The sequence below is a fragment of the Microplitis demolitor genome, chromosome 1 (genome assembly GCF_026212275.2).
Source record: "Microplitis demolitor isolate Queensland-Clemson2020A chromosome 1, iyMicDemo2.1a, whole genome shotgun sequence".
In the NCBI taxonomy this organism is placed as follows: Eukaryota; Metazoa; Arthropoda; class Insecta; order Hymenoptera; family Braconidae; genus Microplitis; species Microplitis demolitor.
In genome coordinates, this window is record NC_068545.1 from 858026 (window position 1) to 872900 (window position 14875).

Below are 14875 nucleotides of genomic sequence, written 5' to 3' on the forward strand. Positions count from 1 at the left end.
AGTCGTGCAATACTTTTCGGCTCGACGAGTGTACACTAGTTGCGAAAAAGTGAAATGTTGCGACTCGCTTCCGCTCTCTTAATTTTATTTTTATTTTTACGACATTTGAATCAGGACAAGGACACGCGGATGACTAGGACTAAAAAAAAAGGACTTGTTTATTTGTACTTATATTTAATTTTGACTTTTTTTGAGTCTAGACTAATTTATTTCTGGTTAAAAACATTAAAATGAAATATTATAGACAAAACTGTCGAATGAATCGAATTACACGATTAAATATTTAAACAAGTAATCAATCATTTCATCAACATGATATATGTGATAGTAATAAATATAAATAATTTTTTTTTCAATCAAAAATTTTTTATTACTTTTTTTGCGATTAAAATTTTTTCTTGTTCAGCGGAGCCCGCAATCGTTTGTTGGTTTACTTGCGTTAAATAAAAATCATTTAAAAAATATAAATATATATGTAATTAATAAAAAGAATTGATTTTTATAACGACGTGACGAGAAACGCCTTTCATCGAGCCCGTAGCCCTCGTTATCTTATAATCGGCGGATCTCGCGCGTGGGTTCGCTCCGCGTTTCTAAAAAGAAAAAAAACTGAATAAATGAATGGAAAAAAAAAAAAAAAAAAAAAAAACTCCTACATAAGAGAAAAAAAATTAATAACAAAAATGTAATGTGCGTTGAGGACGCGCAATGGCAATTAAGGCCAACTCTCGACTCCGTAGGACGTCTTGGCTGTCTAATTAACGAATTACAATCTCTTTACGAGTAGTAAGCAATATTTTAAATACCTAGAAAATTATTTTATATTTTTTATGCATAAATACACTTGCTGTACTTATTATTATATCTCGCATATATAATTAATCAATTATCAGACTTAGTCCTTTATTAATTCCTTTTGTCGTAATACCCGACGCAACACGAAGAAATAAAATTAATAAGATTCGATAAGTCTCAAAGTTCTCAATGAGGTTTTTAAAAATCAGTTTAAAATTTGAAGATTGACGACAGTATTGAAAGTTATCAGTTTAGTCTTCAAAGTAGTAGTTACGACCCATTTTACCACTTTCAGGACTAAACTGAATTTTTTTTTTGACTCGGGATTTTTTTAACTGATCTCAGGATGTTTACTTTGCACAAATTTATTGTACATTTAAAATAAATAAATTATTTAAAAAGTTTATACATGTGTATTTTACCACGTACTTTATGTTCACTCTAATTACGCTTTGTCATTACGTACCTTCCGTTGTCTTATGAGTTTACTTTTTTCCCGGTTTATTAACAGTAGACAGTATATATTTATATACATACACACATATATATAAGACAAGACATTGGTTAGCTAGTTGGGCAGTTTCTGGTAACGGCACCATCAGGATCAACCGAAAGTAAAAGAAACCGCCAAATGTAACTAAAAGAGTAAAAGCTAACGTAAAAAAAAAAAAAAATAAATATATATCTATAGAGTAAAGTAAGGGACGTGGTAAAAAGGAATAAAAGGAAATACAAGGGATAAGGAAAAGATATAATAAAAAATACTTTGGTAGAAATGGTAGAGATCGGCGAGAGTATTGAGAGCATAGCATGGGTACAATGATACCCAAGACGCCAAGACCAAGTACCAACAAAAGCACAAGACCAGCCCTTTTACCTATACCTATACCTTGTGATATGTTTTATTGTGTGGACGTGTGTGTGTGTGGATAAGGTGGTTGGTATATGCTGGTAGGTTCATTTACAGAATAAAATACACAGAGGTTGTAAGCAAGCGAGCTGTATTGCACAGCTATAAGAGTGTAGAGGGAACCCTCCGCGACTACTCGGCGTTCCGCGTGCTTCTCTTCGCATCGCCGCTCTAGATCTTGCTGATAAGAACGAACACCATTTTAGCGGTTCCTTACACACCAGACATCCGTTCTCTGCCGCCCGTGATACGGCACACACACAAGGTACACACATGTGCTGTGATTTTTATACCGTGGAAGATCTTAGCTACCAACACTAAACTCAACATATTTTTTATATCTATTTAATAGAAATAAAAATTCGATTTTATGATCAAAATGATAAATTAGTTATTCGATAATTTCATATATTTGGGAGAAGGAAAAAATTTTTATCTGCTGTCAGTCATTTAATGATAAAATTTACAGCATTATTTTTACGCAGATTTATTTATGATTTTAAAAGTCGTGAATTGTCGAGAATTATGACAAAGGAACTATTGGAAAAATTTTGTCATTAGTATTTTACATTTAATTGATAAATTGATAGCCTTAGGTAGAAACTATTAGACGCTAAAATTAGCAACGGAGGAAAATTTTAAAAAATTAATTTTTTGAGGTCCGTATCTCGGAGATATGTCACGTTGTAGATTATGGACACTGTGTGGTTGCCATTGATGATAGCCTATAACTGAAAGAGTAAAATGGAAGTAGAGGAACAAGGGGTCATGTGAAATTTTGAATATTTAAAAATTTGAAAATAAACTCAAAATTTTAATTTTGATAATTTAATAAAAATTCAGCTTAACTAAGTGACAATTTTTTTTTGTCAACTTTGTCCGAGACTACGATTTTTTTTCGATTATGAGAGTAAGATATTTCGGGATAAAAAAAAATTTTAACAAGTGGAAAAAATCACAAAATTTTTTAAGACAATGAAAGTTGTCTTGTTTCTATTCCTTATATTTAATTTTTGTATATCTTAATAATCATAATACTAGGAATAATATCTTTGGACTCAAAGTGGAAAGACTTAATTTAAATATTTGACAGTAACTGCGAGTCATGACATAAAATCGAGTAATTTATGATTAAAATGAAAATCTAAGTTCCCTAACAAAATTCAAATTAATTATTCAGATACTACATCTACATTATCAAATAAAATTACCATAATTTTATCAGCTGCATCAGCACTTTAAATTAAAAAAATAAAAAAAAACACATAAATAATTAAATAAATTACAAAATAAAAGAACCCGTTAATATATTCCAGTGCAACACTTGATTTTATAATTTGTCTGTTTTGTATAAAATCTATAAAGTAAAATAATTACCCCAATTAAGGTATATTTATTTATAAATAGAAATTAGCTATTTTTATTTCTGGACCTGCTTGATGAGAAGTTCAAAACCATGACGTCATTACTGTTAAAGATAACAAGAATATCGTGAGAACATATTTATAATATACATAGTGGTGCGTTTAATTCGCGTTAATTGTTCTTATACGTTTACACATTATTTTACTTACACTTAATGCTTACTCTATCTGTATTCATATGTATATAGATTGAAATAAAAAATGGACTACATTTTCATGCTTTCTCATTGTAAATAATTTAATAAAAAATTATTAAATCAGCATTCATTCCAATTTGGAGTTTTAATCCTAAATTAAACTTCCTTCGGAGTGAATTTTACTCTGAGGGAAATCAATAAGTGAACACTTATCTGCTCCGCATTCACTCCGTAAATTTTTATAACATAATAATAATAATAATAATAATAATAATAATAATAATAATAAAATGTACGTTATGTTTCTCAAGGTACAGTGACCTCCGACTTCTTTAGTGACTTGCACGCACTAAGTTGTGCTCTCTGACGCGCCCAGGTGCGACGTTAACCGTTAGAAAAATTGCGTAGATATATATATATATATATATATATATATATATTTGTAATGAAAAAAGAAAGAGACTGTGGAAAAAAAAGGATTAATATGAAAAGAAAAAAAAATTGATAAATTACATTTATGTTTATTTATATATACTGTGTATATATGTTTATGTTAGGTGGGAATTTTATGTCTATATTTATGCAATAAGTATAGTAATAATGTGTAGTTATATGTGTATAACTAAAGGGGATTAGAACAATGCATTACTTAGATAATACTGTTATATTTATTGGCTTTCAAAGGCCTTATATATAAATGTATAATATAATTTTTATTAAATTTGAAATTATAAAAAAAAATATGATATAAATATTATTAATGAGAATATTTACTATAGATTGGTAACGAGAGTCTATAAAAATTTTTATACGGGGTAAAAAAGTCAATTAATTTTTTTTTCAATTTTTAAATTTTGGTTTTGTGTTACAGGATTTTTTTTCATTGTCAAGTGATGGTTGTAATCTTGGGAAGAGTTACAGAGATGGCACAATGGTGAGTTAAAAATTTTTTAATATAGGGGATGAAATTGGCAATGAAAAATTTTTTTTCTTAATTGAATATGAATTTTTTTAAATGATAATTTAAATTCTATTTATTTTTTCTTGTTTCAAAAATTTCTAAGCCAAAATGCATCAAGGCAAAAAAAATTTAAATAAAAAGAAAAATGATTAAAGAAAAAATAATTTCACACAAGTTCATTAACCCTAACTAATTATAATATATGCATCTCGTAAGCACGAGACTAGTCCATAATAATAACCCACGCATTTGATCCACACACACACACACACACACACACACACACACACATAATTCTAAAATTTCGTAACACCTGTAAATCGTGAGACAAACTAGGGATCTCAGCACAATTACTAACCATACTCGTCAAACAGCACACAACATTTAAATTTTACCCCACATCATCCTTGCATTACAAAAGAAAATATTTTAATGCCGCTACATTTACCTCAGATTAATACCTACCTAAGCCTCAAGAAAATAAACAAAATAGTCTAGTCCTTTATTAACCTTGTCATTTAATACTATAATTAAATAAAAAAAGAAAAAAACATATATATATATACAAAACTAAGGCCAAAGTTTATGTATACCGGAAGCCCCTCTAGGCTAATCACCTCCCCTCCCTCTCAGGGAGGAACGATTAAAAATTTGTACACCACTTGCTTGCATTTTACAAATTCCTCGATAATTTTTTCGTCTGCTTTTAAAATCAATATTTTATTTATTTCTTCCAATACACAAACGGAAATAAAAGAACGATACACGTTCAACTTGACTCAACTCCCTTATCGGCATACGAATGCGGTTAGATTTAATGTGCGATCGACCACCTTGCTACTGGGATTCATACGCAAATCGTAATCATATATATATATATACGTTTATATATGTTTAATGTGCCTGGACGTTGAGAGTAAGAGAAGCTGCCCAAGAAATGCATATACTTACATATATGTATGTATATATTTATACCTAAAGTAACAGAGAACACAAGGAAAAAATTTATATAAAACCAAGTGCTCGTTACGCGCAGTGTTGTGTGTACAAACGCCTACTACCATCAGACTTTAGCTCGGTGGTTTTGTCCTTATTGCACTTACTATCACAACTCGCGGTGATGCTTCCAAGCGTATTTATTTATTGCCCGCAACCCACCCGCTTCGATGACAACGTCCACCCTGAGATAAACATCGCAGATCGACTTTATTTATTTTTTACTTTTTTATGTACTGGATACGGTATGAATTTTTTTTAATGCCCATAATAATCTCTTATTATCATAGATTTTGATAACGTTATGAGGTTAATAATTCGCTTTTTTTATTATTATAATTATTGTAAATCATTTTTTATGTTATCGGTAATTATTTAGTACTTTTAACTTTCCGCGGGAAAATTTGAAATTTTAAAAAATAAGGAAGTTATTGGATTCGGTCCGAGTTTGGAACACTGAGTTTTGAACAGATTTCGGTGTTCTGATTAATTTTTTTAATTAATCTGGCAATAATTTATATTAACGAAAAATTTGACATACATTTAAACAGTTATTAAAAAAAAAATACCGCGAAATTTAAATTCAGTGTCATGATAATTTTTAAATGAATTTTCTGGATATTAATTATCTTGACATAAATTTTAAAAAACTTTTTTAATGCGATTGTAGATGTAAAAATAATTAGTAGCAATAAAGTTGTAATTTTGCAGGAAAAAAAAACTCCATATTAAATATTTTTTTTTTTATCGCAAAAAGTAGTACACCTGTTAGTGACGTATGATAGGCCTCATATTCTTGGACAGTGGTCACGGCGTCTGCTGTCATCGCCTTCTTCTCTTGTTGTGTATTATACGCTTCGGTAATGGGCAATCTTTTTTCTCTCTTATTATCTCCTTCTTAAATATTTTTATTCTCTCTGATGTATCGCGTGGGCGGCACGCAGGTAACGACCGACTCCGGGATTCGCATACATACTTTACGCTTCGGCACTCAAGCAATTTTCATCGTCACATTTCTGTGTCTTATCTATAAACATATAACAATATACATACGTGTATATGCACTTACATATATTTATATCTATACCAATAAAAAATTAGATAATTAATAAAAAAAATTTTTTTTATTCAATTGATTAAAAAAATATTTTACATTAATTTTGGACTTATCCCTTTTAAAAATAAAAAGAGATTGTCGGAAGTGACTACTGAGAGAACCGTAAGGTCTTCAAATGGTTAATTGGCCATAGTGACTTCTTTCAGGTGACCAGCAATCGCTACGAGAGTGGAACGAATCCGACGATGATAAACAGCTACTCCTTGTCCTTCATGTTTAAGTAAATTATATTAATAATGAGGGTAAATTATTTTCTTAAGGAAATAAAAAAATTTAAGTCATTGTTATAATGATTTTAATAACAATCTATTTAAAATAATTTATAATGATATTTATTAATCATTATCAACTACTTGAATATTAATAATTAATTGCAATTAAATTTCTAAGGTATAAATATACGCAAGTGTTGTATACATATATATATATATACACAAAAATAATTTTTTGATGTAAGAATTTTTTCCTTACCTCAACGAAATTTTTATCTGCTCCAAAAATTTAAGATAAAAATTTTTTTTTTTGTATATATATAATATACATATTAATAAGAAGAAACTTTAAATAGTTATTCAGTGACATTAAGACACGTGTATACAAGATGTAACAACAAGGTTTTCTAGCTATAAAAGTGATCGAGGGATTGTATCTTCCTTTACTCGTGTATTGCTCGAGTATTAATCGAGATTTCTTGCTTTGCTTCTATTTCGCGTGTAACATCGTGTTTCCTTTTTATAGTCAATACAACTTTTTTCTTAAGTTGCAATATTTTTTATTCGATTTATTTATTTACCTTTAATTAATTACTCGATTTAAATAAAATAACTTGTTTAATTAGAATGAATTCAAAATTCATTTTTTATTTGACTCGATATTTTCTGATAAATAGTCAGATGCACATTTAATTTTTTTTATAAAAAAAAATAGTACAATTATCTGATGGGTCATTTTTTTCAAAAGTTAATCGACATATTAAATTATCTAAGCAAACAATTTTCTAGATCAGAAATTAATTTTCATAAAAAAAAAATAAGATAATGAATCAGCGAGTTTAGATTTAAAACCGAGGGTGTGACTTTGACACAGATATAAAATACATATATATTTATGTATAAATTGCATAATCGATGTCACGTAAATAAATGATATAGCTTTCCCAGTGGTTGTAAGCAGGCACGCCCCAGAATGACGAGCTCAAGCGCAAAAACCCCGTTCTCCGGACTCCGATGAGGCGTGGCGACCGATCTCTAGCCAGCGTCACTTCCGGCTAAGATATCTGCCTATGATACCTCATTTTAAAGAGCTAACCAATTTTAAATGTCATCAGTGACCTTTCATATATATCTATATCTCTATCTCAATATAATTCTTCTTGTTGTTCTTCTTCTTCTTATATTTCTATTTCTATTAACTATTCTACTTGTACACTTTACTCCGATACCATCGGTTTATTTTAATTCCAAGGTTCTTATATTCTTATCCGTATTAATATAAAAATCTAATATTTTAAAAATTACCATAATGCCTCATTATTATAATAATTAATTAAAATTGAAATCTTTATAATGAAAATTTTTTTAATAAATAATTATGAAGAAAAAAAATAAAGATGACAAGACATAAAGAGACGTAATTTTGTGCCCTCGCGTGCCGATTTCTCGTACCCGTAAGTTTGCGATGAGGTCGCGACTCGCGAGTGCAGCAACTTTACTTGATACTTTACTCGACTTTTATTCAACTCGCATTATATTAGAGGAGCAAAGAGGGAAGGAGAAAAAAAAGAGTAACGTAATGTAACGAAGACGATGAGGACGACGACGACGTACATAAGACGATGAACAACCACTCGAGTAGCTGGTGTAAGTTGGTACTCCAGGATATTTCGTCATTTCCTGCTTCTCACGCGATACAATCTAAATTAACTATGTTCGCTAGACCTCCTCCCTCACTATACTACCGCGGCTCTCGCATCTCAGAAAATTTCTTATTTCCTAGCGAGGGCACCGCTTTATATATATATAAATAAATAAATATATATGTGTGGTAACCTATGTATGTTAAAAGAAAAATGTACATCAACAAGGATATATAACCCATGCTCGGCTTTCACAATTCTCCGTTTTCGCACCCGACGTGCTTCAACGCACCTCGATTATTAAATCCATCGTAAACTTGTTGATTTAATATTTAATACACTTGCCAATCATATATTATTTCCATATTTATTAGACATATGTTTCAATATATGATGGCTGTAAAAAAAAATATTTTATTTTTTACTGCAATAAATTTATGGAGAATTTTTTGGTTTTGTATGAAACCTTGGAAAAATTTGGGAATCGATGACTGATGATTTATTTTTGGTAACGCTTGCGTAGAGAAACTTTTTGAAGGGAATTATTGCAATGTTCAGTTGGAAAATTGGAGGCATTTAAAATTTCGCGGGAAAATAAAAAATTTTTTCAATAATTTAAACTTTGAATGGCTGTAACTTTTGAAGGATTGTTTCTAGAGTAATTTTAGTAAAGACCTTTTTTGTAGGGAATTAAATTTTCTACAAAAAATGTTAATCAATTTTTTTCATAAAATCGATAGTTTAGTTGTTAGAGTCGATTGAACGATATACTGAATATTGATTCAAATAAAAAAATTCAAAATTTTGAAATTTGATTTCAATTGTAGTTTGAAAATAAATATTTTCAATTTAAATTATTTTGAAATTTTATTATAATAATTTTACGTCAACTGATTCTTATAAGTGACATTCTCAGAAAATAATAAATATTCATATAAAAAAAAATAATTATAATAATGAGTTCGAAGAATAAAAAAATCCAGTCGAAATTAGGATGCATAAAAAGTAAATAAATAAAATAAAATAAAATAAAATGAAAATGTAAGCACGTCTTATTTTTCTTTAACAAGAAAAAAATAAAAGAAAAGAGTATTTAAGCGTGTTCATTTGCTGGTGAAACGACGTTGCGGCCCTCAGATGTACCCAGGTGAACTCTACTCTGCTACCTCTATACGCAACCGGAAGTGACCGCGTGCCTGTTGGGTCGTGGAAGAAGTATTCGTGGGAGGCACAGTACCGGAGAACCTTTCCGTTCGCTCAAATGAGAAGTCTCGAAATCCCCAAGTGAAACTAGAATATTTTTTTTGTTAACACACTTTTTTTTTTAACATTTTACTACACATTACACTGCTTACTACTCACTACACATGTATTTTTTTACATCAAGCGTCTTAATTATAAATTATCCTGACGCTCTTATCTGTTACATTTTTAAATTGAATAAGAGTAAAAAAAAATTTTAATTGAATTAAAAAGTAAATTTGTTATTTAAAATACATTAGATAAAAAAAAGTAGATAAATAAAAAAAATATAATAATCAGAGCTTATGATCTTAAATGTTAAGACCACACGGCAGGATGAGTTGATAACTTTCACATATTGGATTTAAATTCATGGCACCGTAAAGACCAATGCGGAACTCTTAACTTTCGGCAAGTCACGTTTGAAGTTACGCTATATATATAGATGAAAATATGTGTGCGTGTGTGTAGCTATGATTCTTTAAGATACTTTTGGTTGGTACACATTTATCAGTATGGTTATTCCTTTAGTTAATAATTCTTCCAAGTCACCATCGGCATCGCATCGGCATCGCCATCGCGTTTATATTACACACATTAGCTCATTTACTCAACTCTCACTATCTGTCGATCAGAGTTTTAAACTCGAGCTAATAAAATTTGCACGTAACACGTGTGTACATGATAGTGTGCTGTATAGAGACACGGGACTCTTCGTGTGCACATGGCTTCCTTTTTAATCGGTATATAATACGTGCCTCAGGACTCACTAATGATCCCTCGTCAATCAATCTATCACTTTTAATTTCAAATCATTTTCTAACTATTTATAAATTAGTCACTACTTTTTTTTCTTGATAACTATTAGAAAAAAAAATTTTTTTTATTTTTTGACTCTTTATTTGTGTACATAATGGAAATTAAAAGAAAATTAGATACTATCCCTTGAAAAAAATTTATAAAAAATATATACAAGTATGTATACACATATATTTTTAATAGCTAACTTTTGCCCGGTTTTCTTATATATTTCATATATTTTTATACATGAATTTTAATTATTTTGAGTAACAGTCTCTGTTATTTTTAAAAATTTTTCAAGTCGCTGTAGTACTGGGTGGTCAAATTGCCCCATAATTTTCTAAATAATGTCAAATAAAATTTTTTTCAAAAAAAATAGTTACCCGTTTTGCCCCGGATTGATTTTTTGTTGATAAAAAATTTTATCAATAAATTTTTGTTGACATTTTTAATTAATATTTAAGTTTGAATCAATGAACGTTTGTAAATTTTTTTTTTTTAAATATTTGGACCGATGTATTCGATAAAAAGATAAATTTAATGAATGTAAATAAATAGGAAATTATAAAAATATTAAATGATAATGAAATTTAAAAAATCAGTAGAATTTCTGTACAGATGGCATAATGTTTAGCGAAATTTATGGTATCTAAAATAAAAATTGAACGCGAGTATCCAAAAGTTTATGGATATCTCTGGTTGATTCAGCTGGGATCTTATAAGTATTTCGATATAAAGCGCAAGCCCAAGCGGATTGTCTTACGCGCAACCAGAATGCCCGTAAATCTCAGATCTGTCGTCGATCTACACGCCGGCAATAAATCCATACGCGGTCCGGCACATAGAAAATAGAGAGGAATAATATTTAAAATCACTCGGTACTACACACGTTATAGGTCTGCTCCTCTCAGAGAGACCGCTCTTGGAAGTTGTGATACAAAATAGAGAACGCGAGTGATAGTGGATAGGAACCAAGTTATTTTGCGTTTGCGCTCAGATGTCTGCGTTTTACTTCCTAATGTTAATACACGCGAAATACTTACAGGTACCAATATAATATTTATCTACTTGTTTTATGCAAGCAGATTTGACCGCAGAGATATTGGACGTGATTAGAAAAAAATTATTTTTATACTGATTACTTACAAAGTCAGTAAACTGACGTTAATTATTTATATTTTCAATAGAATTTTTTTTCATTCAATAAATAAATAATCATTTTTTAACGGCCATTATAGTCGACTAAAATTTTGAAAATTCCTGCATTAAAAAATTTTTTAAAATCAATTTTTGATGTTTCTAAGTGGATTTTTTAAAAATATTTTTTTTTTCAAGTCCATTATTTTGATAAATATCGAAAAATTATAAGACGCCGGCTAACTTTCGTATCATGAAAAATAAAGACTTTGGATGATGTAAATTGGTGTAGATTAAATTATAATACAAAAGTAGGAGTAAACAGTAGGATGTCTAGTAGAATCAGTTAGTTGGCGTTGTAACAAATTAAGGTAGCAAATAAAAATAAAGAACAAGAGTTAGAGGATCAGTAATGTATTACTCGGTTGTCTCTCACTTTGCTTAACATTACTCTAGTCCAACATTGCTCTCTTTGTCTATATATAAATATGTATATGTGTATTGGGTGTTAAATATGTATATATGTATTTAAAAGCTCATAATAAGAAGGGGCGAAGCGAGGGGAGCTTTAAGTGAACGCGTAGCCTGAGATCTCTGACTGTCGAGAGCATATCCGCGGTGGCTCCACCTCCCAGGGGCATCTGCCGCCACAGGAGAGATCATTTTTGCCGCGTATTTGCAAACTGAATAATAATAAATACGCGGATAAGCGAACGTGAAGAGTCCGCGTTCCGCCTTCACGCAGCTCACTCGCAACGCGGATTGGTCGCACTGATCGCGAAGGGGACGGCGATCTTCGTCGTCGGCTCGCGGACCGCCACCGCGGACCTACTTTATACTTGCTCACCGACGCGTCGTGATACGTACACAATATTCTTTCTCTCCCTTGCTTACTTATTTATGTTTTTTTGTTTTTACTTTTATTTTACCTCCAGTACGATGTAATGCCTCGGGTTTAGCTTGCGAATGTACCTAAGGCGCCTCTTCTTTCTCTATAAGAAATCCATATATATATATGTATATGTATATGTATATGTATATGTCTTTGTCTTTGTATTGATGCTAAGAGTTTAAAAGTCTCTTGCACATACAAGAAAGTACGCTCGGAGGCCGTTTCTTTTTTTTATGGCCTCGTAAACCAATGCAGCTCCGATATTCTATCCCTTGTTTCCCGGATTTCGCTGATTTTTTTCTCTTTCGAAATTTTGATTTTTTAATTTCAAATTTTAAAAGACAATCTAATTATTGATACTACCAATTATATAGCAGCTCTATTGCGATTTGAAAAAAATATTAAAAATTTAAAAAAAAAGGCTGGCTAAGAAAATAAATTCGAATAGACTGAGTCTTTTACTTTTTACATTTTTAAAAAATACAATTTAATTTTTTTACAAATAAATTAAAGATTCTCCGTATGGTTTTTTAAAATTTTTTTATTGGCTTGATTGATTTGTGTATGTCATTAGACAGGTTTAACCGACAGATTCAAGCGCCAGTACATATAAATGTATTAAATTACATATGCATCTGTACCTACTTATAAACTAGTAGATACGGATGTTTTAATTAGACCAAATATTTGCATATAGTAATTAAATTTAATAGTGCATTGAATATTTTAATTATCAAAAATATTTCCTTTATTTTTTTTCCAAAAAAAATCCTCGACTTAATTTTTTCAAAGAATTTTATTCAACTCATTGCAAAAAACATTTAGACAAAAAAAAAATTTATTGATGTAAAAAAAACAAATGTCAAAATCGTGAATTGAAAAAAATTTTTCAAAAATTCCTTAAAGGATAAAGAGAAGTAAAATTGAATTGGAAGTACAGTAAGTGTGTAACAGTAAGCGTAGAGCATAAGTATAAATATATATAAATAAATATATATAGCAGTAGTATCAGAATAATCATGATGTCCATGCAATTTATTTCTCTCTCCCTTCTATGAGGATCAAGATTTAAATTTATTCAAGTTATCTGCAAGGTACACTGGTATCCATTAGCTCGTACAACCGGCGTAGTTTCATGGTTCGTTACAGAAAGACCGACAAAATTCGATATGAATGAAGATAAACCTTCATATACATACGATAAAATTATTTACAACTCTCTTTTTTATTTATTTACATATTTTTTACTACTATCCCACACCCCCGAGTCCGCTGGTTACTTTTTAGCAAACACTACGCGCCACTACTTGTTTATAATATTTCAAAAAAAATATATAAGTACAAAAACTGGGGCATTATTAAAGGAAGCGTAAAACTTTAACGAAGCGTTAAACCGAAGAAATGTTGTTTGATGTAATTTGTGTAATTACTAAATGGATAATGGTAAAAATGCGTTAAAAAGTATATTATTATCATAAATAAGCTCTCGGTACTTTTAATTAACTTATCAACTTTTATTATTTACCGACAATTAATTACTCTAAATTTATTCCCTTTTTGATAAATAAAAAAAACATTTTAAGGATCACTAGTGTGACCGCCTGAAAAAACGATTATTATTGAAAATTTTTCAAAGAAAACTACTGCATGGAATGTTTCAATGTTTTAAGGATATATAATGAATGCAAGATAAAATTTTTGGACCAAAAAATTCAAAATTCAACGAGTTATTCACAATCTCCTCACTGCTGCAATGACAGCGATCTCACAGTGCCGGAAATAAAAAAAACCAAAAAGTTTATTAAACTAGAAGGTATTTCCTGTACCAAGACCCTCGGGCTAAAAAAAAATTGCAATTTAACAAAATGGCGGTTTTAAAAAAATTTCAAACTTCGCGCGAAAATTTAATGACTTTTGACCCGCTAAAATTACATTTTTGATTCGATCGAAAAACTGGAGGTTCATGCTACGGAAAATATCTAAAAAAAACTGTAATTCAAATGAAATCGATCGTATGATTTGGCTTCGAGTTATAACTGCAGCAATTTTGAAAAATGTGTTTTTGAGAATCGTCTGCTCTTCAGATGGCTGTAACTCAAAAAAACTATTCGAGATATGAACTAGAAATTTTAGTATGTTATTTTTGAAGGTATAGACTATCAAAATATGCAAAAAAAATTGATTTTTAAAAATTTCACACTAGTCCCCTTTAAGGTATGAAAATACATTTGGTTTTAACTGTTCTCAGTATCGACTTATGTCAAATTCAAGTCTTGACTTGCTGGACTGCTCCATTACCAATTTTCAAAATTACTCCAAAATCGACTCTTTTGACCAGTGATTTCAAAAATGTTATTTCCGTCAGTAAGTGTGCCCTGAAATTGGTCACCCGACTGTTCTCATACTTGATACCAAAACTTGATTAATAAAATCTAAAAATAACACAATTAAGATGATTGATAGATAAAGTCATCGATTCCCAGTTTCGAGAGGTTGTTCATCAGCCTCGTTACCTCACTACACCCAACACAGAGTTGTCAGTAAGAGCAAACGAAAGAAATTAAAGAGGGTATCTATCCTATCTCAGCTTGGTCTAGAGACCCCCGCG

The 14875-nt window shown here is 30.1% G+C and overlaps 1 protein-coding gene across 1 annotated transcript in view; it reads left to right on the forward strand.

Annotated features, from left to right (window-relative positions):
• Nucleotides 1-14875, forward strand: part of LOC103569956 (uncharacterized) — a 74534-nt gene that overhangs the window by 16411 nt on the left and 43248 nt on the right. Inside the window, exon 2 of the mRNA XM_053742746.1 lies at nucleotides 4138-4200. The gene's annotated coding sequence lies outside the window, so the exon portion shown is untranslated. The remainder of the gene's footprint in view (nucleotides 1-4137; nucleotides 4201-14875) is intronic.